We start from the raw sequence: 27,211 nt of genomic DNA, 5'->3' as shown, positions 1-27,211 counted from the left end.
TGGTTTTAGTACATTCGCTTATGTTCCTGCTGTCCAAGGCTGTCTCCGTGCCCCTGGAAGGTCACCGAGACAGCAGAGCTCCATCCAGCTGGTGCAAGCTAGGGCAGGTAACCATGGAGGAAGAACTTTTGTTATTGTTCATGGGATAAAAGACCGGGGGGAAAAAAGCATTTTTGACCCCTAATGAGGACTGTCGAGAAGGCCAGCATTTAATGGTTTGTAAACACAAACTCAGAGCTATAAATGCATTGCTTATTCCCACTATATTCCCTTTCGAACTGGTTCCCCTGATGAATATAAGGAGTATTGATTTTTAAACCCATGTAGGTTCTTAGAGACAATGCAGACTGACTTAATTATAATCAATAAAATTTACAGACAGTGATGCAACCCAGCAGAAATATTCCTACCAAAAAGTACGGCATAAGAATACTCCAGTTTCCCCAGCGCACAGCTAGAATATGACCTTAATACATATTTTATCATGCATAGAAGCCTGTCCGTGAATCCACCAGAAGATCACCTGCCTCTCCAAAGTTACAACTAATTTGGTGGTGTCTACTGTTAGCTTTACGTATCTTCAACGAGCAAAGGGAGAGGAACTTTCCATCAGTCTTTATAAGAGCTACTGCAAGCATCCCTTGCCTTTTGGATATTCCCCCTTCTTTCAGTCTACTTACTCTCACCGTCTCTATCTGAAACTATTTCTATTGCACTGATAATACACTGAGGGGCAGAGAGACCAAAGGCGAGATTTGTCTCACCGAAATGTGGCTGTTTAATGGTTGGGCACATCTCAAAGCAAGGTGTCTCTGCTCTTTCTGGAGTCAACAGGTGAGAGCCAGGCGGTTGCGAAAGGATTCTGCTGGGCTGAAATGCCCCCGGGGAGTGCCTCTCCCATTTCACCAAACAACAGAACCAGCCTAGACAACCACCTTACACCAAGCACCCAAGTTTTGGACAGGTAAACTTAGATGAGGTGAACCCAAGCACAAAATATTTGCCTGGATCACAGAGTCTGCAGTAAAACTGAAGTGGAATGAGAATCCAACATAGTTCAGGCTAGGACAGAAATTCCCAGAGCGTTCTTTTTCTCTTGACAAGGTGGCAAAAATCAATGGCAGAAGGAGGAAAAAGGCAGAAATCTGCATCTAGACTGGCTTCCAAACCTGCTTTCTTCTACTCATCTCGCCTCTGTTACCTCGCGTCTGCCTGGATGTTTGACCCACCATTCCCGAGACGTCGTCACCTTATGGCGTATCTGTGCTATGCAATGGAGCAGTCTGTGCAGTGCCAAAATGTCTTACACACTGGCAGCCACCCTCACCAGGAACCAGAAGCCATACAGACATGAGTACAGCACTGGAGCAGGACTATTTAGACCTGCTAAAATGTTTTTTAGACAGAAAAGGATACCAGCTCGTGCACAGCATTTGGCTAACAAGCCTTCAAAATCCACACTTTGCAAAGTCCTGCCTTGTGGATATACCACTTTGCACCTTAAACGTTGGGTGCTCCAAGGAAATAAATCCCATCTTGGGCTCAACTCTGTAATAGCATCGACAAGACCAACCTCCTGAGATGACGGCAGCCATCTGACAGCCATGGGACCAACACCAACAGCTAAAATACCTTGAAGGCCATGAGCTGGGAGGACGCAGCAGAAACAGGCCTTTTTGCGCTCAATAGTTCTACAAGAAAGCAGTCCGTCTGCTCTCTCCCACTAACTAATCTCTGCAAAATTGCTGCATTACTAATTGCCAGCATTAAATTTGAGAGGAAACAACGAGTATAAACTGTTTGACCACTCACGTGGCCCAAAGCCCACCTTTCTGTTTTTTAAGTGCTTTTGGAACAGCTCTGTATTAACGGCTGTGACTTTCTCTCCATGACAAATTAGTCGGTGTTGACAGCCTAGGCTATCCGTAAGTGTTGAATAAAATCTAAGTAAAAAAAACAACAAGAAGATACCTTCTTTTGTAAATATCTTTCAGCTGGCACAGTAAATTACATTGATTCAGAAGTGACTCATTTCCAACGCTGCGCACATTAGCAGCCAGTATTATTCAATTTGAGATTTTAATTTATAACATACTCTTGGTAATGTACTCCCAATACATTCCTCACTTCCCTACCCTGTGACTGACAAAAGATGAAAGATCTTTACTGTATAAATATTTTATATTAAACCCTTCACTCTGCCGTATTTCTTCCATTGTCAGTTCCCATTTGCAAGTACTATACATTGTCCAAAAAAGTGCTGATCTAGGCAAAGGGCATGTGCTTGTAGGCAGCCCTGCCGCTCCCGGAGCCGCTGCTCTGCTGCCAGGGAGAGCCTGCGAGCGGGAATCCCTCCTTTTGGGAATGAACTCCGCTGGCCAAGGGACTTGGTCATCTCGGAGGGCTGGATGTGGTCCTGCTGCCCACCAAATTCGGGGAGCGGGAGCAAGAAGCACGGCTGTGGTTTTGCAAGCAGAAGACGGCCATGCTCCTGCTTTCAGCCCTTGAACTGGGCAAGGAGGAGAGAGTAAAAATGCCTCTTTGCTAAGTAAACGTTTCTCAAACTCTCCTGTCACCTTGTCTCAGGGTGAAACTGTGTCAGCAGGCAAGATTAGATAAGTTGACCTAAATCGTACTGGAAATCTGTGGCAGGCCTCAGCTCAGATCTCCTGACATCCTGCCTTGCGTATTACCGACAAGACCAACCCTAATCTAGTAGGAGAATCCTTTTCCAAACCGTTACTTAGTAAGGGCTAAATGTCACCCAGCAGACAGACATCCATGGTAAAACCTTCCTGGCTGAGGCCAGATTTGGCTCCTATTTCCAACCCGAATCGTAGGAGACTTCAAACCACCAGCTACATACGCTGCTGCTCCTGACGCTTACTGCTATTCCTGCTTGTTAAGCACTTGCTATCTAATCCAGAAATACTCCCTGCCCCATGAAGTGCACAAAACAGGGGTTATTTATCCTGCCCTGGGCCAGTTCTTTGATCAAATTAACGTTACTGATTATTGTTCGGCCTCTATCAGGCTGCAAAAAGTCCTTCGGTCGGCTACTCTTACTTTCCGTGCTCGTTGAGAAGAGTTATTTCGGGATCCTGCAGTCTAGACCGTGCAGGTATTTTATCGCTAGATTTAAGGCAGCACGTGTGAGTGCGTTACCCTACTTAGATACATAAAAAATAATTTCAACTGGGCTAAATTACCTTTATTATCAACCCTGGTAATTCCACCGCAGCCATTTTCTTGACTGATGTACGGAACACTATGAAATGAATCCTCTGAGAAGAAGATGGAAAAAAACAAGACAGTGATCAATGGATTCAATTAGTTACAGTATAATTCTACCAAGATGAAAAAGATCAAGACGCAATGCAACTTCTCCAGCTCAGCTAACAGAAGTTATAGAGAACCTGCTGCTAGTTTGGGTGGGTTTTTTTTTTTTAAACTCCCTGTAACTACTAACCCGTGTAATGCAGAAGGAGAGGAATTACCAACAGTACTCAGCCAAATATTGGCAGTACAGAGAGGCTGTGCCACAGGTGGAGGCTCCAAAAGAGTGTTTTAATGGACTAGATACACATTATGTCTGTATTTCTTCACACATAGAAAGCGTTATAACAACAGAGAGATTTCTCTAATGACAACAAAATAAAACCTTCCCAACAGCACATCCGAGCAAGAAATAACAATGCTGCCGCTACGCTGCGGAGGAACAAATTCCTCTTCTAATAATTCCCTCAACGCTTCAAAACTCCTGCTTTCAGCATCTTTCCCGCATAACGCCAAGAAAGCAGATTCCCTTAACGCGCCGGTCATCGGAATTCCACTTTGCCCAGGGGGGCGCGCAAACCTCTCCGCTCGGCGCTATGTGACACCTCCTTGTCACGGGGGTCACAAAACACAGGCACGTCCCGGCAGCCGATGCCATTTGTGGTAAGCGAGGAGGCCGGGAGGCCGTGGCGGGGAAGGGAGGCACGGGGAAGAGCGTAAAGACACAGTTTAGTTAATCACATTATTAAGATCTTCATCACCGAGAGTACTTAGCACATGGAAATAGTCAGTTTACAATATCGGAGCGGAGCAATCTGTATATTATGCCCGGGACATTACAGCACCGGGAAATATGTAAATGTCATCAACTTAAAAGATAAAGGCATGTAGAGAGTAGGGCTTTTTTGCATGTAAAGGAAATAAGATGAATGAATAAAGCTGATCAAATGATTAATAGAATCCATAATCTTAATCTTATTATTTCTAAAGAAGAAAAGGCTGTTCAGTTAAGAGCTAGTCGTCTCCATTTCATTAAGAACAATTATATTCCAAGTGATCAAGATCTACACCGCACAGCCCTCGCAGCAGACGCATTTTTATATTTCCTGTCATTTCAGCGAGACGAACAAAGTTGTTGGTGATTTGCGAGGCGAAAGCTCCGGAGATGGGTGTAAACAGATTTGAAACAACAGCTCTGGCCGGGGTGATTTAGAGTCGTGTCCCCCCCCTCCCCGTTCCCTCCGAGGAACACAATGCAAGGCAACCATGTGCTTGTTTCAAGATGTCTAAATCCCAGCCACGCCATCAATCTGAAAGGGGAAAGGGGGAAAAAAAGAAAAAAAAAAAAAAAAAAAAGATTTCCTAAAATGTTTTCACACCCTGTTGGGTTAAGAGACAGTGGGTATTAATCCTAATGCTGCTACCCCAAGCTTCCTCTTTGTGGTCAGCAGAGAAGCTGTGTGGTTGGGCGGAAGGAGTCCAAAGGCATTTTTTCTCCCCCCTCTTTTTTTTTTTTTTCTTTAAAAAAAAAAAAAAAAAATCTGTGTTAAAACAAGAGAAAGTGGACCAGTTACACAGCAAAGCAAAAACCACAGCCAGCCCTCTCTGCTGTTGCTTTCCCCCTAAATGTGGCCTACAGCGATTCTGCTTTCCAAAAAAAGGTTTAATTTAAACCATACAGTGCTACAAGCTGCCACGTTTCCAAATTCCACATTCCTTTCTAATCTGTGCACTTCAGAACTGACAAATTCTGCTTCCAATGGTACCCAGACTAACTGCGACCAAGAAATTGCTGCTAACCTACCATTCCTCGACTCGATAAGGAATGCCAACCCCCCCCCCCCCCGCGGCCTGCCCCCAGCCCCCAGATTTTGCTGAACTTTTAAAATTATCATATTTAAGGGGCCAGATTCAATATTTGTAAAATCTTTAGCTCTCTGGGGAGACTTTTCGCACAGTGAGAAAAGCATTTCCAGGACTCGGGGCAAGGGGAGGAGGGGGGGGGAATTCCCAGTCTGGTACAAATCCACAAAATTCCCCCGATGACTTTGCAAGAGCAATTTGCACCCGCTGAGACTCTGCCCTCGGCGCTCCGTTTGCACAAGCCCACATGGAGAAGGATGTCAGCTCTTCTCCGCCGTACAGCCCGAAAATGTGCAGCCCAGAAGAGCCTTCCCGCATTTGAAGTTAAATAAGGAACACTCTCCGAGGGGAGGAGGGGGGCAAAGAGGACATCCTGCTTTGTCCTCCAGCAGGAATGGCCCTTGGTGGCACTAGAGGGGTACAAGAGGAGCCCAAATATTTTGCATCCCTGCAGAAGACATGGAGGGAAGGGGCCACCAAGGACCATCGCTGTGGAGCCCCTCCAACTTAGGGACAGTCTGTTGAAGTTTGGGTGACGCGAGGGTACCCACGTAGCCGGGCTGGGGGCACACACGCTGCTACATCAGCTGAACCCCAGGCTGGACAAGAACCAGCCCCGTGGTGGCTGGCACAGCCCGCTCGGGGTCCCCTGGGAACCCACGTTCCTGTCCAACTTTGTGCTGTGCCAGGCTGGAGGAGCACCCGGGCCACCACCGCCAGCCTGGAAACTGCTCGCCTACGCTTTTTGGCCCGCAACGCATAAAAGTGAGCCGTTTGGGTTGCCCAGCAGATGTGTTTATTTCTGTCCTGGGTTTTTTTTGGCCCTCCCGCAGCTCTACGACACGCAACCGTACGTACGACTTGTCAACGCAGGATAACAGCCTTAGCCCTTTGGTAGCCTCAGGGCTCTCGTCTTATCCGACGTTCAAGCAACATGATAAATTTAGGGCACATACACAACTATTTATTATCTCTCTTGCAAAAAACCTGCAGCAATCTGCTGCACGATGAGGCGCAGGAGTAAGGAAAAGCGACTGGATGGATCCGACTCCACTGAAAGGGAGCTCAGCTCGTTTCGGCTCCCGCACCTGCTTTCTGGCGGGGCTGCATCCACCATACAACTCCTCCTGCCAACCCGGAGCACAGGAAAAGCATATGTCACATCTCAAAAATCATGGCATTTTCAAACTTCTTTTTTTCTCTTTGCCTTCTGCTTTCTGATCCACTAAAGCGCAGACAAGGAACAGTTTCAGGCTCTTCTCAAGAGTCAGAAACTCGAGCTTTTCTCTTTTTTCTTCTGCCCTTTTTTTTTTTTTTTTTTTATGACAGCTGAGATGCACGTGGAAATCTTTGGGTACCTGGAACCTTAAGGACAGCATCAAACCTTGTGAGACTCATGGTAAGAGCAACTGCCTGGTAACTGCACGCATCTTAAACCATCATTTAAATCACCGAATAGTTCAGCTCAATGTTTACTTTCAAGTAATGTCAGAAGTCGCGTGTAGAAGGCCAGGTTCTTAGCCAGTGTAAATCCATTTAAGTCGTGGGCTCTCTCCCTGCTCCAGAATCATTGTGTTTATATTCAGACAATACACTCGACAGGCACCAGATGAGCGTTCTTAGCCTCAGCTCAATGATTTTTCTGGAAATGGAAAGAGCTTAGCTGTGGGATCCCTGCCAGGGTAGGAACTCTGGGGTTTTTTTCGAGGTTGGGATTTTCAATAGGAGCTGGGTCCCTATCGCCCTGGCGCTCCTTTGAAAATCCAAGTCGATGTTAATAAACGCGATCGGGTCCTTTTAAAAAAAAGAAATAGTATAAAACTGGCACAGGAGAAAAAACTATATTGATGCCACGCATGCCTTAACAAGTCGACGAAACATTCAGATTTAATACTAGCATAAACCTGAATTTTGATCACTTCTGCCAGGGCAGTCCAATAAGGCCTTAAGTTTGAGTAAATGTCAGTCATTCTCAGTTGTCCCACTAGTAGTCCCATAATGGGATGTGCTAGCCAAAAATGGAAAGGAGGCACAGCATCTGCTTATGTTTAATTTATTTTTGCATTTTGGCGTGTTGTCCCGGGAGAATCAATGTTTTTAAGTGGCTGCATCTTTTGGAGCCAACTTGCTGTCCTTTGCTAACACATCAAGGACATGTTTCTGGAAATGGAACATACTCCCATTGAAACCAGAGAGGTACAGGTATGGCAACCTTACATTTTCAAAATTTAATATGCATTTTCAGAGTGAAATTCCCTCAGTTTCACTCAAACTGAACTCCAGATTCCCCCCTTTGACAAAGCCATGATTCTCATTAGCAGGAGTTAACACGCATGGATCACAGAGAGACGAATAAATCCACTTAAGGCACTTCAGCTAAACCGAAGCATACCGGGCCCCCATGTCCAGTCACTCTGGATTTATGCAGAATCATTGACGGCTGAAATCAACACACTGGTTTTAATAATTGCTGCTTCGAGCACGTACCTGCCGGGGAAGTAGCGAGCCCTGCAAAGCCAGGCAGGGCTAGGACCAAGCACAAGCCCTGCACCCTTGGAAGACCCTTGCAAGACGTTGGCCAACGCACGTAACGCGTTATTCCCTTCTGTGTGTTGTTGACTTGATGGCATGGGTGCCACCAACTCAACAACGCACGGAAGGGAATAACGCATTCATTTCTAAGGCTGGCTAAAATAAAGAGCAGAGGGGCTTGGTGCGCACTTTTGATTTTCGAATGCTAATTTCGTTTTAATAGTAAGCTGCTTGTTTAAGAAGTAAGAGTGGTTCTGAAACACAAAGGTGCATGGATGTTGTTATAACTAAAACGGGGCTGATCGCTAGTTTTTTAACAATTTGGTAACAAGAAAAACTGGTCACACGCTGGGACGTTTTATGCCAAGTCTCAGCCGGAGCAAAATTTTATGGCCGAGTTATAAACCCTTGAAACTAAGGGTTTATAATAGAAATGCTGACAGACCCTTAATTATAGCAGCACTAGCGGGCACTGTTGTAATAAGGCCCACATATTTTCCTCTTTGATCATTATTTATAGGATGCATTGGAAATCATCCCATTTACAACTGTATGCCTGCTCAGCTAGGTGGAGTTTTATCCATTAAGAAAGGGAAATACAAAGTCGGCTGCTGAAGAAAGCCGGGGGCTTTACCTCCCGGCGTTCCCGCGGCATACCAACCCCGAGCTTCAGGCAGTGACTAATGCCTTTACTCTGCCGGTTTGTATAAGAGGTTGAAGTTCAGGCTGGTGCAGTGCAGCATTCCCCGGGACCTGCTGCCTCTTTAGGCAGGCGATTAATCACTTGATCGATAGACCATATGATTAGGCACTAATAGCCGATAGGAGGAGAGAATAAACAACCATAAATTTGCTTTGTACCGAGTAATCCAAGTGTAAGAGAGGTCAGATAATGGCCACATAAGGTCATGTTGCCTAAGGAGCCCATATGGGAAAGATGGAAGATACATACATTTTTAAATATCTTCAATTATTATTGTATTGCTGGGCAGGAATCGGGCTGCCGATGCGCCCCTCTCTCTGAGCACGGGCAGGTTGTGTCGTGCTCCAAAGTAGACTGATATCAAACAGCCACAGCCGTTTCCACATCAAGAAAAAAAAAAAGAAACAACCTCAAAACCCCCAGGTCGTGTGACCATTTCAAACTAAACATCTGCGTCAGCTGAGGTGGGTGTAATTTCATTGACACCGGGAGGTCCAGGTCGCCGGCTCCCAAACTGCCCCGTTGCGAGGGATCGGGCAGACCTGGCCGGACCCGTGCCTCCCGCTTTGTTCCCCGTGGATCGGGGTTCTCCGCGAGGTGTCGGTGCCATCCCCGGTCCAGCCGCCGCCTCAGCCCGCAGCGCCCGGGCAGGATGCTCAGCAGAAAAACTCGCCTTCAAAGGGCCATAAATCTCCGGCTCCCCACCCCCTCGCCCTCCGTCCCTGCCTCCTGCCTTTTCTAAGGCTCTCCTCTTCCCCTGCATAAAAAACAGTCTTTTCAGGACTCAAGATGCAAACCAGGTTTACAGCCCTTTTTTTTTTTTCTTTTTTTCCTTCTTGTTTTTCTTTTTTTTTTTACTGTAAACGTACTCTTTGTCTATGGCAACGAATTCGAGAAGAAACAAAAATGGCTGGTTAAAAGGAAGAAAAAAATACTTCAGTCACCCCAACAAAGGCAAGGAGTTTACAAACCTTCCCCGTCAGCGCCTGGACGCAGGCAAAGTACTTACTTCATTAAGTTGAAACAAAACTCGACCAGTAAAACCGTCAGCTCCGTCCGAGACAACCAGCAGGCCCCTTGCAGCATGTTCCTGATTGACCATCAGCAGACTATGTAAATCGCTTTTTCTGCCAAACAATCGTGGGGATAAATGCCCTCTTTTATCTTTGGGGCTATTTCTAAACTCCCCTTTCTCAATGACGGGACATTCATGGGCTGCAATCTTATTTTGTTGCTTCTCGGCGTTAGTGGGAAAGCGCATTCAGGGCTGCCGGGCTCTCCTGCCTGCACCGATCCCTCCCGCTCCCCCCGCCCCGAGCATTAACTGTGTGCACGGGTGTGTGGAACAACACATCCTCGCCTTTGAAACCGGGAGGCGAGGATGCGGCTTGCCTCGGTTTTAAAACGAAGCTGCGCTTCAGATACCGCCGAGGCTCTTGAGTTTCAAAGAGACCGAGATTGGAGTGGCTCCCACAATGTCAAGCAATTCAAAATCACTGGAGTGCTGCAAGGACTGTACGTACACTTGACTTTGTGAGTGAGCACACGCCGCGTAGACCTGCGCAAAATCACCGCAGCACTCCCAGTTTTGCCTTTTTTCCATTTTATTTTACACGGGCGTCGCGCCACAGACCATCCCAGCCAGCCGCTGCACCCACCTGAAGAGCAGCTCCTGATCCTCACGCCGGCGCAGGCACGAGTCCTTCGGGCCCTGCCCTCCCCTGCTTTGCTTTGGAAGAAAGGCTTCTGCCATTTACCACAAACACACTTTACTTTGAAGGCCCTGCACAGATGTATTAAAATAAAGACGGCTCCTCAATAATTTGGAGGATAACGTCAACGCCAAGCACCAAAAAAGTCAAGTGCTTGGACCATAAGCTCAGTGATCTTCATCACAGGGATGGACACCTTCCTTCTGCAAAGACTTTTGAAAACCACTAGAGCAATCATAATAAAGCGTTATTTTGACCTAACAAGCAGTTTTTTATTTCTTTGCAGACTTTTTAACTACAAAGCATTTTCCCTTGCAATACCCACACTTTTTTCTTTCCAGCTCAGGTGACACCGTAGGCCAAGCGTCCCTGCCCAGTCCTGCCGTCAATCCCAGCCTGGGAAGGGGCAACCTCCATCTCCAGAACGAAAGGCAAGTCCTCCGCCCCAGAAATACCTACAAGTTTCACTTAAAAAATTTATTTCCTTTTTGCATTCAGCCCTCCTGGTGTTATTTGTCCCGTCGTACTGTGGCTTCGCTGTGTGCTTCAGAAGAAACACAACTTTTACAACTACCGGTTACTCTTGCAAATAATATTCGTGGGTGTAATTACATTTCAATCCGCCGGTGCAGTTGTCTGGTTTATCCAGCCAGTGCATCCTTAGCCATCTGCTCTACGGTTTAATTTTAAACGTTAACCTGAGAGTAAAAGGGTGTTTCCCGTGATGAATTCATTCAGACACATCCAGTACATATTTATTTGCGCCATAAATAAAGAGCAGGAGAACAAAAATGCAATTATTAATAAAAAATATGAAATATTACTGATCTGTGTGGCTGGACTCATTTTTCCCTAACTAATCTTTTTAGTTTTCACATCAGGAATTCAGTTAAGGGCGAGCGAGAGGATATACACCCAAGTGCAGACCTTTCTCTTCCCACCCTTTACTCCCCTTGGTGGTTAAAGCAGCCGGAGCTGTTATCCTGCAATGTGAAATCTCACGTGCTCTTCAAGGATGCTGACATTTATTTAATTAATTTTCCTCCCGAACTTACACAGTGGGCCTGTATTCAAAAAGCGCGCATGAATAATGCAGATTTTAGAACCGCATTATTACAAAGGATGTCAAGTTCACACACTGTCAACACTAATAAACTCCCCAAAGTGCTAAAATCCAGGACACCCGTCCCCCTCCCCTCTCCCCATCCCCCCTCCAAGAGGGGCTGGGGGATGCCGGCAGCCCCTGCGAGGCAGATCGCGGAGAGCCGGAGGATGGGGACCGTCCGCACTGCCCCGGGGAAAAACACAACGCTCAGGGCTTTCCTACCCTCCCGAACTCGCCGGATCCCCAGCCCATGTTTTATCGCGATTTGTTATTGCTGCGGTAGGACCCCGCAGGGCCGCGCAGGGGCAGAGGCGGCCCCGGCCCCTTCCCCGACCACTTGCAATCTAATTTAAGATACGGAAAAACAAGTGAGTGAGGCAAACACTCAGAGGAATGGGGTAAGAGTAACAAGGTCACATTGCTACACTGGCAGCTATTGCCAAACTTGCAAACTATCTGAAAGTTATTTATATATAAAATAATTAAAATCAGCTGTTCCATCCTGCCACCCTATCTCGCCATCGCAGGTTTGCCCGTGCCTCGCACGCCATGCAGCGGAGTAATTTTGGAGCCGTAGTGGAGGTGGCTGCAGGGACGGCGGCAGGGACCCGAGCGAGAAGCGGTGCCCGCCGCAGCACCGCGGCCGAACGCCCTGGGCACACGAAGCCACCTTCTCCCCGGGCACGGGCTTGGCTGGCGCGCAGAGGATCCTTGCAACGAGGATTTCCAGAGACACGTAACGGGCACGGGGCACTGGTAGAGTATCCCCCAGTTCTGGTGACGACTCAACACCAACTATCAACAGGTTGCCTAGAGAGGTGGTGGCTGCTGGCCTCCAAAGGTCCCTTCCAACCCAAACTATTCTATGATTCTATCGGTATTTTCAGAAAGTGAAACCCATCAAAACAACCCAGCGAGCAGGATCCAGGAGCTGAACTCGATCCACACCAGTGAAAGAATAAAATATTCTCGGTGCCTGGCTGAACTGAGCCCTTTTGATGCCCCTTTCCTAACTCCGTGAAATACTTCCACCCCCAGGCATCGTCGTGCATTAAAGCAAAACGCAGAGAGGAGTATGAATGCTTCCTAAGGCGTCTGCTAAAGCATTAATAATGTTTAAGGCTTTATATTCTACCAGCACGTCTGAGATGTATAAACTACACAAAGGCCAGTCTTTCTTGGCCCAGCATTAGAGACTTAACACCACCTGAAAATATTTGACTCCCCCTACACTTAGTACAGATGAAAAATACCACAAAATCCCTGGGTAAAATTCTGCCTTGGCGTAGAGATGTGGAAGTGCACTCAGCCCCGCGAGGGCTGTGCATGGTGCTGTCAGACACAGCCCGGCCACCCCTCCTTCTCCAAACATTTCTAAAGCATCCGTGACATTTATATCACACGTCTGGAGGGGGGTGAGACCCCAATCCTGGTAGAGACTGGAAGCTGGAAGGATTATTTAAGGTTCCCCAAAGCCTTTGAGATGCTCACATGAAGAGCGCTATCGATACGCAGCACTGTCTGACACCATCGTTAGCACATTTAGGGAGGAGCGTACAAATACTCTACGTGCACTCGAGCAGACACCTCCCTGCACAAAAGCGAGACAGGCACTTCAACGTACCAACAATGACCATCAGAAAGAGTTCTCCTTTCTTCAGCTTGCCTGGGCAGAAGAGCGCACCCAGAGGGACATGGGGGAAAGCCCCCGAAGCAGTGCAGGTCGGCACTGTGCCACCTGGGTGTCACCTGCTTCCCTTTCCTTGCTAACAGATAGAGAGCCAAGTCCACAGGAAGGAGCGAGACAGCCGAGCAGCTGCATTTCAACCTGGGCAGATAAGAAAAGATCAGGATGGCAAGAGGTCATCCTCGGAGACATCCCTGATCTCTGTCCCGGGCACGAGGTCATCCTGATCCTACTGCTTCTCTCTCTCACATCACCTCCTGCCCTTACTTGACATGCGGCAGGAACGGGAGACACTATGGACAAACGTGCCACAAGTGTCCAAACAGCTTTTCACCCGTGAAAGGTCCCGGGCAGCGGCCCGTGACCCACCTGCCTTCCACATCCCACCCAGCCCCAGCCCGACCCCAGTGCTCTGTGCTACTTAAAGGGGATTATTTTCCAGAAGTGTCGAGAGTGAAGGGCTTTGCTGAGCCGACGGATGAAAATAATCAATGCACCGGACATGCTCAATGTTTCTACGGCACGTGAGAGCGCCGTGTGATGGAAGAAAGTTTGCGGGCGACAGCCCGGTCCTTCGTGCCCCGGGAACGGCAGGCTGGCCCCGTGCGCAACGCACGATGCAGACGCATAGTGAGACAGGATGTCTTCCCGCAGAAAGACCAAGTAAATAGTGTATAATGACAGGATTTCTATTATTGATGCTTCAGCAAATCATCTTGGATCCTCGGAGGATCAATTAATCATTGGGATTGTCAACACCCAACTCCATGTTGTAAGTTTTTGCCATCCAAGTCTCCCATCCTCCCCTACACACAAATGATGCCGGGGGCACGGTGCCAAACGAAGCGGAAAAAGAAAGAAGGGGAAAGAAAGCACCGAACAGAGAGGCTGTTGTCAGGGCCGGACCCTCGCGTTGGCGAGGAAGATCAAATGCAGCTGCCCCCATGGCTGCATGTGGTTAAGCCCGCCGTGCCTGAGGGCAGGCGGGATGGGGAGCAGCCAGGCAGCCTACGACGGGCACAGATAATTAAATCATCCGATTGCCGGGCAGGCCACATTAAGAAGCTCATCGGTTTGCATGTGGCCCCTTGCTGTGGCCACCCGTGAGCTAAGTCTTGCCTAGATGCTAGTAGACAATTAAGACAAATTGTATGGCTGAAGATCAGACTAGAGCACTGCCAATGCCCTTGCCTGGAAGCTCCGCTGAAGAATGAGGGCACATGTGTGTGGGAACCAAGGCTCGGAAGAGAGCTTTTAATGAACAACGTGCCAGCACTTGTTGCCAGAACACACTCTTCATTTCAGCTCTTGGAGAAAACAAAACCCTTAAAACCAGAGTTTACTACATTTCACTGATCTTCAATATGGCTGGAACTTCAGGATGCTTCTCCTCAAGCTAAGTTTGTATCAGTGAAAATATGCTTCTTGTTAAAGAAACTATTTAAAATGTGGAATCTAAAATCAAGCAAAAATAGCAGACAGTATGTTCAGCTTCAAAATTGGCTTGCACTCAACCAAGTATACCATAAACAGAAGGCAGAACTGACTATTTTTATCTTAACAGCCCTTGGGTGATTAAAATTTGGGGCCAGAATAAACAATTTTTTTCCCCATTCCTTGCAAGAGAATATGTGACATGGGTTTGGAGTCCTTTCTAATTCTTTAACTCCCTTCCTAGCTATTAGTTGTTTGCATTAGAAATGTTCCCATGTACCCGACAGCATGAAGGCTGCATTGCACCAGGCACGGTATGAATTAAAGGAACACACAGGCCACTGCGCCCTGAAGAGATTACCGCGCACGATAAGCCAAAGACAACAACAAGGTGCTAAGAGGGAGCAGGTGAAAAGTTAACAAGGGGAGGAATGCACAGATAGGCAACGTATGTGCTTTTTCTTTACGAGGTGTAGTGCCACGGGCAACCCCTGTGGCCCAGAGACCGGGGGAGATGAGAGTCATAAGGATGCACCTAGGACGGAAAGGACCAGATGAGGTCAGGGAAGGTGATGGGTGAGGAAGACACAGAGGTGCTTCTGAACGAAGGGGCAAGGAAGGCTGGAGGAGAGAGAGAGAAGGGAGGAGGCAGAGCAAAGGAGAACGGCAAATAGATGTGCAAGTGCTAAGGGAGAGCATGGCTGGGAGTCAGACGTGCTTCAAGGGATGGCACAGCCAGGGGTCAAAGGCCAGGGATAAAATCGAGCATCAACATGAGATGGCGTAGATGGAAGAGAATGAGAAAATCCAGGCCACGGAATTTACAGCTTTGTAGCAGCCGGGACTAGCAAAAAAAAGCAATCATATGTTGAGGGATGGGCAAGGCAAGAGAGAGACGGGGAGGTACAAATTGTTTGCACGTTTGCGGAACAAGCAGGGGAAGATGGAGCCCAGGTTTTGGCCATCAGTTGGCAGTGGTTCCAGAGACTGGAGGAAGGAGAAGAAGCGGCGATGGGAAGAGGAGGAAGCAAGAAACTAATTTTTGATGGTGTTAAATAATGCTTATGGTTTAACTGCTTCCGCAGCAGTAGCTATGGAAAGGGGTTGAGCTGTGGGACTGAGTGGAGGGAGGCAGCCGGGGACAGGAGCAATGGCCTGGGCATTATGGGGGCTGAAGCCATGGGAGCAGAAGCAACTGATTTGAAAGAAGGCGTAGAGGAGGGGTCCCAAGGGGGGATTTTGGGATACCTCCAACACAAGGGGACGAGAGATTTTGACATTTACTGAGCTGTCTATGGCATATATTTGGGTTTGTTGGGACACAAACCACTGTTAACCCTCAAAACTTCTTCAGACCTTCACAAATGTGATTCCCCATCTTTTAATTTCAAACCACGTATTTTAACACTTAACACGTGGACACTACGGTTCACATTTCACAGTGTAGGAACTGCTGAGTCCTGCTGTGAGGACCACCCCAGCAATATTTGTTTATAAATAAGTAAAAAGAAAGATTTCCTAAAAGAATCTCTTAAAAGCTACACAGATGTCCAAAATGATGGCAAAAAGATATGATATGCGGCAGGCCCAAAGAGTTCACAGTCAAGGCACCTGATACAGAAGACACTTGTGTTTCTGAATAACATCATATTCTCATATAATAATAATTGGTGGGGGGAATTATCTGACGAACTCTTTTTTCCTTCATCCCTGTCTTTCTTTCTTCACACATTGATCAGTTTCACTCAAACCCATTCAGATCTGTGTTATTATTTTTGCTTCTTTTAAGTACAATCATTGTTCATAAATTCCACCTCCCGCTCAGGGCTATTCCTCCAGTTTAGCGTGTTCCCATTCGCACGGTGTCAGCAGAAAGGGCTCCTTACTCCAGAAAAGCCGTTGCATGTGCAATAAACAAATAGCCTTTGACATACTGGTTAATTATATCGGTTAGCGACAATCTCACATGCATGACTGCTGTGCTAATGAAAACACTTTGGCATGCAAAGCAGGACCGATCAAGACATTGAAGTGTCCAAACCTGCAAACTACAAGCAGCACAACCCATGAAACACAACAGGACTTTGTAGTCACTTAGGAGCAGCACGGATGGATGGCAACACAATAAGGCCGGACTCTAAACAAGGCACAACACTAGCCTTAGGTGCTGAAAAGTTTGATTTCATGCAAAGGAAGCCGTAAATTAAGAATATAATCCTGCACCACTGGTGACAATGTCAACATAGATTTCTATTTGGGTATAGCCAGCGATGAAGGCATCTACTCAATACAGCACCTCTGTAGCTTCTGTAAAGCACTGGCTTGAGCGCCCTGATGAAGAGCATGGACCCATGCGTGCCTCCCAAACTCCCTGAACCAAGTGCTCTCCTAAATCACATTACCCATTCTCCTGCACTCCAACCAAGCTAGACACAAAGAAGGTCCTCCATCCTGGGGACTTCTTCTGCAACCCACTTATCTCCTCGTCGTTGGTAATCCACCTTCCCCAAGGCTTCCGGCAGCCAAGCAAAGGAGCCTCAAGCCTTCCCCACCACTAATCCAGGATCCCTCCAGAAAAGGATCTTCACGTGACAATCGCTCGTCACGTTTCAACCTGCTCCAGAGGGTGGCCAGGCTCCATCTCCCACCCCAGAAGCCGGCTCGGTGCCTCAGCCCCGGCGCACATGTGCTGCGCAGATGGACGCAGAGCGCGGGCTGCTGCGGCAAGCCCCGTGCGTGCTCCCTGCACGCTCGCTGTGCAACCAATTTGTATGTTTACCGCAGCCATTTGTCCAGGACTTCTGAATGTCTGCAGCCAAAAACATGGACAAACGATAAAAATGGAGGTGTAAAAACCCAGGAGGCATGTGCAAGGAAGGCTACACAAATGCTGGGATTGCCATCGCCTTCTGCATTCACGTGGCCAAGAGCCCTCTTGCAGCTGGACGAGGACTCGTCCTCTGCATGGACATGGGGACAAGCTGCGCTCGGCCCCTGCATCAACGCTGACTTCCCTCAGTGTCTCCATCGCTTTGGCCAAACCAACCCCTTTTTCCTTTTTAACTACTCCTCTTCCAGCTACCTGGGCTCGTTGCTCTCGCCAACGCCCAGCGCGGTCCATGCCTATCTGAACAGAAAAACAATAGTCCTCGGCGAGCCGGTCTCCTTCCATCCAGTAACACTATGCAGAGCTAACCACAGCCTTAATGTACTGACAGTTAAACTGCTTTTATCTCTTTTATTTTCCACAAAGTTCTCACGCAATAATCCCCCGTCATATTTTTTACCAATAAAATATATGAATAGCTAATCTAGTGGCTAACTTCACAGTGATATGAGATCTTCCCTTATAATGACTTCCACAGTGAAATAACAAAATCCCTATCAAAGGCAATCTTTTTACGGCTGTTAGAGGGACCGTCTCTATCCAGATGCTTGCCATCAATTTGGTTTTAACTCCCTTGTCCCCTCACATGACAAAGAAAATGGACTAGCCCTAAATTTAGGATAACCACATGATTACTGGGCATTTAGCAACAGAAAACTTCCCCTACATTCTTTAGCCTAAGGATGTCCAAGCGCAAAAGCCAAGGAACGCTCTTCCCCACCTCCTTTTAGCCACGGATAAACCCCACGCACTGCAAAAGAGAAGTTTTTAATTAAAATTGGCACTTCCGAGCTTGCAGTTGGTGGCAATACTTCTTCAATACATGACGTCACTTTGGACCGTGGCAGCTCGGGAGCACGACGGAGGCTGCGAGCAAGCCTGTGTCGTGTTTTGGCACTGGCCTAACAATCATTAAAAGCACTTTGGTGTTTACAAATCCAGGCTGAGCTGTGCCGGGCAGGGAGGAGGGAGGTGCGGATGTTCCGGGCCACGTGCTGGGGTGCGAGCAGCAGGCAGCGATCCCCGCCGCAGCCAGCACTGCCTGCACCCCGGGGTTTAAAGAATGCCCAAACCATTTATTGGTGTCTGCTGAGCTCCTTCACTTCTCACGCTGGATACTTCAGCCCCACTCATCTGCCCCTCCCATCTCCTTCACCTTTCCCATTTCTTAACATCTTGCGGAAAAAGCTCCCTGAGAGATTTATGCAGCCCCCAAAACCCTGGTGACAATATTGCGCTGCGCTCACTCAGCTCAGGACCCGTCGCTCTCCTCCAGCCGACGCAGCATGCAAGCTCCCGGGGGCAGAGACCACCCGTGCCTACCCAGACCCGGCAAAACTGCGTCTTCCTCTCTGCCAGCCAGTGGGAATGACGGCGACGTGCCATTACAGGAGCAAATGGGGATGTCAGTAATCTCCCACATTGCCTTGTTATCCTCGTAAAGGAAAATTGCAGCTGATTGCCCCTTACTTCTACCTACCGCCCTCCCCTCCAAGCAAGACCTTAGGAACTGAGCACAGCCCCGCACAGCCCTGTGTTTAACTACAATTTACTGATTAGCTACCAGGCAGCAGCACATGGGGATCACATTTCACCCTTTTGCTATTTTTTAAGCCCTGAGTAAGCCGTAAGATGCTCCCAGCACTCACACACCACGTATTCCCTACAACCTGCTGCAAGCAGGGGGCTAGAATCTCAGTGAAACTCTCCTCTACTCAATAACGGAGGGATGTAGAAGATCATAACCCAAAACACCACAGCTGTGGGTAGACCTTATGCTGCTGGAGGATTTCCCAAGGATGGAGATGGCTGTAGGGCTTGGGCCGGAGGACGTGGGGTGGATGCTGAGGCCAGCACGCCAAGGGGTCCCACGGCAAGCAAACCCCAAAGGAGCAGCGGGGCTGGGAGGAGACTGAAGGGGTCTCAGGGAGCTGAGCTCCAGTTAGTGGAACGGAAGTTTTGTGCAAACCCCTTCATAAAAAGCATTGCACAAGCCCTACCCTTGCCAATGGGCTTGGGAAGCTGAAGGCTGATGATGCGAACCTACAGCAAGGCTTACGTCTCCAGGAGAGGTCATCTGCACGACGAGCACAGAGGGAACTTCTCCTGGTGATAAATAACTACAAACAAGGGGAGCTCTGCAGCCCTGGCCAGCCCCACCCCAGGCGCAGGCGGGTTCGCAGGACTCCTACACAGAAAGTTTTTTTGTGGGTTTGCCAATATTGCGAAACCACCGCGTAAGCCGGGTGAGAAACTGAAACCCTTTCAGTGGTCAGCACAGCGCGGCGTGATGCTTGCAGAGCTGAAGGAGGCTGTTGTGCCCTTCAATGTGTTGGGTCACATCTTTCCAAACCCCTTTCAAAGGAGACAGATGCTTCTGCTTATGGTTTCGTGGGCAATGCAAGAACCTAAAGCACTTGGGAGGATGGTGGCTCATTACAGCAGGAACTTGGGTTCTCCAGAGGTAATTTACTGCAGGGAAGGACTTCCTGGCCGTTGCCAGACCAGGAGGACTTCTAAACGACTTTCTTTATGTACCCAGCTCTGGGGACGGGACCGGTCATGCTTCATTGCAACGGCTCTTCCGAGTCACGAATCGTCAGGTCATCGTGCCAGGTGGCTGGAAACGCTGCACTGCTATCTCGACAGGGGAACACTTAAGGGAAGTTCATCCTAATTAATTAAAATTGTGAATTTAAAGCGGATTAATTAAACCGCATTAAACCCCTGTGTAAACTCCTCACTCAGACTTGAAAGTGTCTTTATTAAATTGCGAAAGCAAAATTCGACTAAACCAAATTAAGGCCGTTTCATTTCTAAATGACAGTGTCTACACGAGGAGGTAATGCAGTTTAGCTAATCCACTTTAAAGTTATTTCACATCCGTTTCAATTGTCCCCGTGTAGACAAGCCCAAGGAATCCCATCGCTCACGAGCCTGTGTACAAATATGGGTAACGACGGGGCCATTTTTAGATTGCCTTTTTAGGAAATTATTTGCAAATATCCTCTTGGACAAGAGAGCAAAGAATTGATTTTTGGTGGGACCGGGGGCAGGGAAGGACCGTGTTCTCCTGTCGGCTCACGGGAGGACAAACAGCCCTGGCTCATCCCCACGTTCGGGGAGGTGTGGAGGAAGGGGAGGACACGCACTGCCAGGAAAGCACTTTGCAAACACAGCTACGCACCCAAGGTGCCTCTGACCGTATCGCAGCAAGATGGTTCTGTTCCCAGGAGGGAAACGTGGAGTTTAAGGCCGAGAGAGCGGAGATGAGGAAAACGGAGGGTGCTGGGCGCGATGTCTGCAGGAGGCGCACGGGGACGGCAGGTTCACACGTGGCGGTGACGGTGCACCGGGGGCTGCAGAGACCTGCCCCAACCCCACCGAAGCTGCCGGGTGGGACGAGGGTGCAGCCTGCAGAGCCCGTCACCACGCGAGGCCGTACCCACGGGCCTCCCCGGCTGTGAGGAGATGACTCCGGCTGGATTTAGCCAAGTCGGTGGATTTGGGGCATGCTCAGAACCCACTGGGAGGGGTGCGAGGGAGTCGGCGGGACGGCAGCACGGGGGGTCTCCTCTCGACTGCCAGTTCCCCAACCCCCCCAGCTGTGCTGGGAAGAGCCGTCAAAAGCGCAAAGACACATTCTGGCAGAGCTGGGAGATAAGCCCCAGGGGGCTCGGGTTTGGGAAGGGTCCCTGTGTCCCACCAGGCTGATGGAGCCCAGCCTTTGTGCAGCCTTTCCAAGCAAACCGCTCGGCACTGAGACCCCGCTGCCCTCGGCCAGCGATTCCCCCCGCAAAAAAAAAAAAAAACAATTTGGGGATCGGCGCAGAAGGCAAAGGGTTAAGGCAGCCCTGCGGTTTACAATTTAGTAGCAGTCGAGCCCACAGCAGCAAGCGCAGACCTTCGCAGGGAGGCTGGAGAGCCTGGAATAACTGCTGGCTGGAGCTGCAGCACGTCCAGAGGCAACGGCAATAAAACCAGAGTGGATTACATCCCTCCAGAAACCCTCAGGAAAAAAAAAAAAAAATAAAAGAAGAAAAAAAAAAAAAAAGGAAAACAAGAGAGTGGAAAAAAAAAAAAGGGAACGAAAGAAAGCGTAAACCACAGATTATGTCTGTTGGCTGTTTTTTGATAAGCTCTGCTACAAACACAATGCTAATGAGTGTAAGGGACATCCTCTGTGTGGGGCGGCTGCTTGACCGCATTTTGTCTGCATGTGGCTGATTTCCTCACCCACTGCCAAGCCCCGTGGCATCGCTCCCTGCCGGGGCTTTTCCTTCGCCTCCTCGCCTGGCCGCTCGGCCCTCCGCGGCCGTCAATATTTCACCCAACCTGCGTGAGTCAGCAGTAACCGAAGGAAAGGACTGGAGGGAGAATAAACACGCCGTCGCCTGGAAACTTTCCCTCCGAAGCATTTCAGGGTCGCTGTACGCCACCCAAGTGAGCTCCGGAGCGGGGCCGGGTGCCTTCGGAACTCTTTTCATATAAACACCATATGATTTTTTTATTTTTTTTTTCCCCGTTGGTTGATCCCAAAGTCCACCCGGCTCCTGGTGTTAATTTACCCTTTGCTAAAGCTTTAGCTGCCCCCTTTTATAGCGCCGGGGTCTTTACGAACCCAATGGTGATTGCCTTCCCAAGGCATCTACTGGGTTGCGTATAATTCCTCTAATTAAATGTAAAGGAGAGATGGTTTGGTGGAGCACCATTTCATCATTTCCCCTCTCGCTTCATGCTGTGGACTTTAATGAGGACCTAAAACACCATCTTGACTTGGCTTTAGTTTCAGGCCAGATGAGCTTTGCTTGTTAAGACGGTCTCTGCTTGTCAGGAAAAATAGCTTTATTAAGGTCATGTAACGCGGAGGGTTTGATTAAAGCTAATCAAGGAAGAAAACCAGACCGAAGCGGCGCGAATCAAACTTACTGCAACATGTTTAACATAACTTCACCTCGCCTATCTGTTAAAAGCAGACAGAAGTAAGATCAAGTTACCCAGAAGAATGCCTGAGCCGGGGCAGCGCGTATAGCACTGTACGACATTGTATAGCACCGTACGGCACTGTATAGCACTGTACAACATTGCATAGCGCCGTATAGCACTGTATAGCACCGTACGGCACCGTATAGCACCGTACAGCACTTCATAGCACCGTACAACATTGTAGAGCACCGTACATCTTATAGCGCTGCACAGCACCGTATAGCACTCTACAGCATCATACAGCACTGTGCGGCGCCACATAGCACTGCTCAGCATACAGCACCGTATAGCACCGAATAGCACCGTACAGCACCGCACAGCACCGTGCAGCATCGTACAGCACCCCACAGCACCGTGCAGCACTGTACAGACCCGCACAGCATCACACACTGTTGATGGTTGGAATCGATCTGGAAGGTCCCTTCCAACCTAGAGAATTTTATGATTCTGTGATTCCATCCAGCACCGTACAGCACCGCACAGCACCACGCAGCATCATACAGCACCGCATAGCACTGCACGGCATCATACAGCACCATGCAGCACAGCACAGCACCATGCAGCACCACACAGCCCTGTACGGGACCGTACAGAACCGCACGGCATCACACAACGTTGACGGTTGGACTCGATGATCCAGAAGGTCCCTTCCAACCTAGACAATTTTAGGATCCTATGATTCTGTATGGCCCCACACAGCACCACAACAGCACTGCACAGCACCATTCAGCATCATACAACACTACACAGTACCGTACAGCATCACACAGCACTGCACGGCACCGTACAACCTCACACAGCACCGCGGAGCGTCACGCAGCATCAGAAAGCACCACACAGCACCACGCAGCACCATACACCATTGATGGGTGGGCTCGATGACCTAGAAGATCCCTTCCAACCTAGACAATTTTATGATTTTATGATTCCATACAGCCTGGCACAGCACCGCACAGCGCTCTACAGCATCACACAGCACCGCACAGCATCATACAGCGCCATACAGCACTGCACAGCACCATGCAGGGTGACACAGCACCACACAGCATCCTACAGCACTGTACAGCGCGGCACAGCACTGCACGGCACCGTGCAGCATCACACAGCACCATACAACTTCATACAGCACCGCGCAGCACCGTACAGCACTGTATAGCATCATATAGCACCCCACAGCACTGCACAGCACCGTACAACATCGTAGAGCACGGCACAGCACTGCGCAGCACCGCACAGCACTGCGCAGCACCATACAGCATCGTGTAGCACCGCACAGCGTCGTACAGCACGGCACAGCACCGTATAGCACCGCACAGCAGCGTATAGTACCGCACAGCACTGTACCACATCCTACAGCACCATATAGCACTGCACAGCACCATATAGCACCGCACAGCGCCGTATAGTACCGCACAGCATCGTACAACATCATACAGCATGGCACAGCACTGCACAGCATCACAGAGCATCGTGTAGCACCGCACAGCGTCGTACAGCACGGCACAGCACCATGCAGCACCGCACAGCACCCTATAGCATCGTACAACATCATACAGCACCATATAGCACCGCACAGCACCCTATAGCATCGTACAACATCATACAGCACCATATAGCACCGCACAGCACCGTATAGCATCGTACAACATCATACAGCACCATATAGCACCACACAGCACCGTATACCATCATACAACATCATACAGCACCATATAGCACCGCACAGCACCGTATACCATCGTACAACATCATACAGCACCATATAGCACCGCACAGCATCACACAGCAGCACGTAGCGCCGCACAGCACCGCGCACGCTGCAGCTGATCCCGTGCCGCGACCCCTGGGATGGAGACGGCAAACTCCAGCACCGCCGCTCCACTTTGAATCCTCGGGAGCCGGGCTTCCCGGCATGGGCTCGGCGCAGGCGAATTGCCGCCGGGCCGGCGGTGCGGAGGCGGCCCTGGAATCCACACCTCGCCGGCGTGCTAATCTGGAGGGGTTTCCAAACCCAAATCACGGCGGGTGGCTGCGAGTGCCACGCTCCCGACGGAGCGGGTGCCACGCCGGGTCAGAGACCCCGTCCCGCTCCCCTCTGGGCTGTTTTATCAAAGGTGATGGGAGTTTTACAGAAAACGCAGTGGCGTTTTTCAAATCCAAAGGGCTGTCCCGTCACTGAGGCTCCTTACTGCAGTGCCTAATTTTTTGGATTTTACTGGATATATTTTTCTATATTTTACTCTCAAGGGTCTGCAGCTCGCTCTGCTTCCTCCGTGCGAGCTAACCGCCGTGCTCCTTGCTTTTAGTTTTACTTTGTTTTCACTGTGCGATGCCAACAAATGCAGACGGGGCCATCTGAGATCATTTGGAAAAGCCGGGGGGAAAAAATAAATTATGAAAAGTAGGTGCTGGTCCACAAGTTTGGAGAGTCTCTGAGAAAACTACAACCCCGCTCAGCAGCCAAACGCCATCGGCTGGGCCCTGGAGCTCCGTCGGCTGCGAAACACCCGCGTAAAGTGCTTTGGAAAACAGGGCTGAACTCAAGCCCTCAGGACGGCGTCCCGCTTCGCGGGGTCCGGATCCCACCGAACCGTCCCCCAGCTCCAGAAGTAGAACTGCCAACCGAATCACCTCCGCTTTTTGGTTTTCCCCCGGGTGGAAGGAAAACGCCGACGGATGTTTGAGACGTGGGCGGATTAAGCCGCAAGGTACAAGCTCTCACAAGCAAAAGCAATTGAACGAGGGCTTTTTGTTGTGTTGGTGTTTTGTTGGTTTGGGTTTGTTTTTTTTTTTAAGAGAGAAGTTAGGAACCCGGCGCTATGGAAGGGGCTTTTTAAGGATAATTTTCTCCAGAGAAGTTCAGGAACTCCAAACATACACAGGGATATCCTGCTTAGGACGAGGCTCAGCGTTAAAAAAACACAGTCTAAACAAAAACGCGGGACTACTCCCCTGCTCCAGCTCCGCCGCTCGGCGAAGGATGGGCAGGAAATTACCAGCAGTGGCATGGGGGCTGCTGCCAAGAGGGAGCGCGGAAACAAAAGACCCTCTATTGTGTAGGAAAAACCTGACATCCATCCCCTCGGCTGTACTCTGAACTCCCGTAAACCTCTCCTGTGAGATATGATTTGTGAGAGCTTTCCACATTCCCAACGCCTTTGCCGCCCCTCCCCGGCGCAGGCAAGCGGGATCTGCCTCTACACCCAGTTCCCCACCGACGCCAGCCTTCCGAAGCCCTTCCTTCTCCTTCCTCCTCCTCCCGCAGCCACCCCGCAAATTGCCATTAAGAAAGCAAATGAGAGATTTGCCCCTCGCGAGAGGCAGCCGCAGCCCCTGTATTGCACAAAGGGCTGAAGGGGCTCAATTTTCTTCATTATTCGGTCGCTCCGCCCTTCGGAGCAAAATAGGGAGCTTTTTTGGTAAAACAGTAATATTTGATATTTCTGCGTTTCTTTCCGAAGACGTACACTGTAATTGACTAACGGGTCACTCTCAATTAATTACATTTAACAAGCAGAAGACGCAGAGCAACGCTCCCTCCCCCAAATTATGTCCTTTGGTTATTTAAATAGGTGCAAGTAGAGGGATGGGAGAAGGAACAAGTCGGTAAAGTATCAGCTGTGGAAGTTTGTTGGGTACTTTCCAAAACCCTACATCTGCTTGGCAACAGCTCAGAAAGGGATATGGTTACTCTTTTAACAGTAACACAGCTTTCCCAGGCTACAATATATGAAAAACAGCTTACCCCCAAGCAGGGAAGGGCCAAGCGAGAGCTGCAAACCGTCCCCCCCCCCAGCCCCGCCGTGAGACCCCGTCACCTCCTCAGAGCCGGGAACCGGGGAAAACGCCGTCCTTCGATGCAGGGGGGTGGGCAGGTCGGCCGTGGGAGCCCCCCTCGAGCTCCCAGCACCCTGGCGGAGGGGGGGGCTGCGCTACCACCGACACCCCGCGGTCCCTCCTGCCGCAGCGGGAGAGGGGGCTCCCGCTCCAACTTTTTTTTGGGGAGCAACGTGGCACAGCTCTTGTCAGCGTAAGCATTCGCTCACCACAAACAACACATCTAAAGGCACTGTTTTTAATTATAGCATTAATTGATCTCTCTCTCATTTATTTTTTTTTTTTTTTTTTCCAGCTGCTAATTAGAGAGATAATATCTCGGCTGCTTTACGAGCGTTAGAAGACTTTTGCTTGCGCGGAGATACTTCTGCAGTGGAAAGCGGAGGTGGATAGAGCGGAGAGCAATCGTTTTGCAAAGAGGAGAAATGACTTATCACAGTTGGGTGCATTTTTTATATTTTAATTAATCTCGCTTTAGTCAAAAAAAAAAAAAAAAAAAGAAAAAAAGAAAAACTTCCCGCGGCCCATTTTGCGATTAGAGGGCAGGGAGGCATTAGGAAGATTTAGTGCCTCTGGCAGGTCAGGAAAACACGTGAAAAAGTCAAGAAGTAAAAACAATAGTGCAAGAGCAAGGGGGAGCGCGTTTGGCACGTGATAAGACGCCTCTCCATCGCAAAGGGAGCGGGACACGGCTGCCCTGGCCCTCCCACCCCCGGAGGGGTCCGCAGGGAACATCCCGGAGGCCGGTGGGCTCGGCAGGCTGCCCTCGCTCCTCCGAAGCCCAGGATCTTTGCCGGAGTGGAGGAAAACCACGTCTAAACATAGTTTTTTTACAACTAGGCGAAAGTTCCCGCAGCGGCAGGACGCGCGGCTGGCGCTGCCTAGTGTGACCCATTTCTAAAATAATTACAGCCCGAGTCACAAACCTGTTAAGACCCAATTAACAAAAATGTTATGCATCAGTGATGCGTGTTTTGTCCAGAACTTTTAATTCCACAGTTTTTCCAAGTAAATTCTCTCTCTTTATTTTCTAGTCATTAAATCCCCTCCCCTGGGTGCGAGCGGTTGCCTTCCCATTGTGTTGCGAAAGGGTTAGCGGGCCAAGAAGTCAGAAGGAAAAGGGTGTCATTACTTGTTGCCACTTTGTGGCGGGGGAAAAAAAACTAATAATAATAATAAAAAAAAAAAA

The 27,211-nt window shown here is 49.3% G+C and overlaps 1 protein-coding gene across 12 annotated transcripts in view; it reads right to left on the bottom strand.

The window, feature by feature from the left end:
• Nucleotides 1-27,211, bottom strand: part of NFIA (nuclear factor I A) — a 258,402-nt gene that overhangs the window by 197,214 nt on the left and 33,977 nt on the right. Inside the window, exon 3 of one of the 12 annotated variants that reach the window (XM_054211827.1) lies at nucleotides 5,189-27,211. This exon is cut by the window's right edge and continues 13,909 nt beyond it. The exons of the other annotated variants lie outside the window; for them this stretch is intronic. The gene's annotated coding sequence lies outside the window, so the exon portion shown is untranslated. Of the gene's footprint in view, nucleotides 1-5,188 lie in introns of those variants that run through there. 12 annotated transcript variants of the gene reach the window in all.

This window comes from Rissa tridactyla, chromosome 8 (genome assembly GCF_028500815.1).
Source record: "Rissa tridactyla isolate bRisTri1 chromosome 8, bRisTri1.patW.cur.20221130, whole genome shotgun sequence".
NCBI classification, from domain to species: domain Eukaryota; kingdom Metazoa; phylum Chordata; class Aves; order Charadriiformes; family Laridae; genus Rissa; species Rissa tridactyla.
This window is presented reverse-complemented; position numbering and strand designations above follow the sequence as displayed.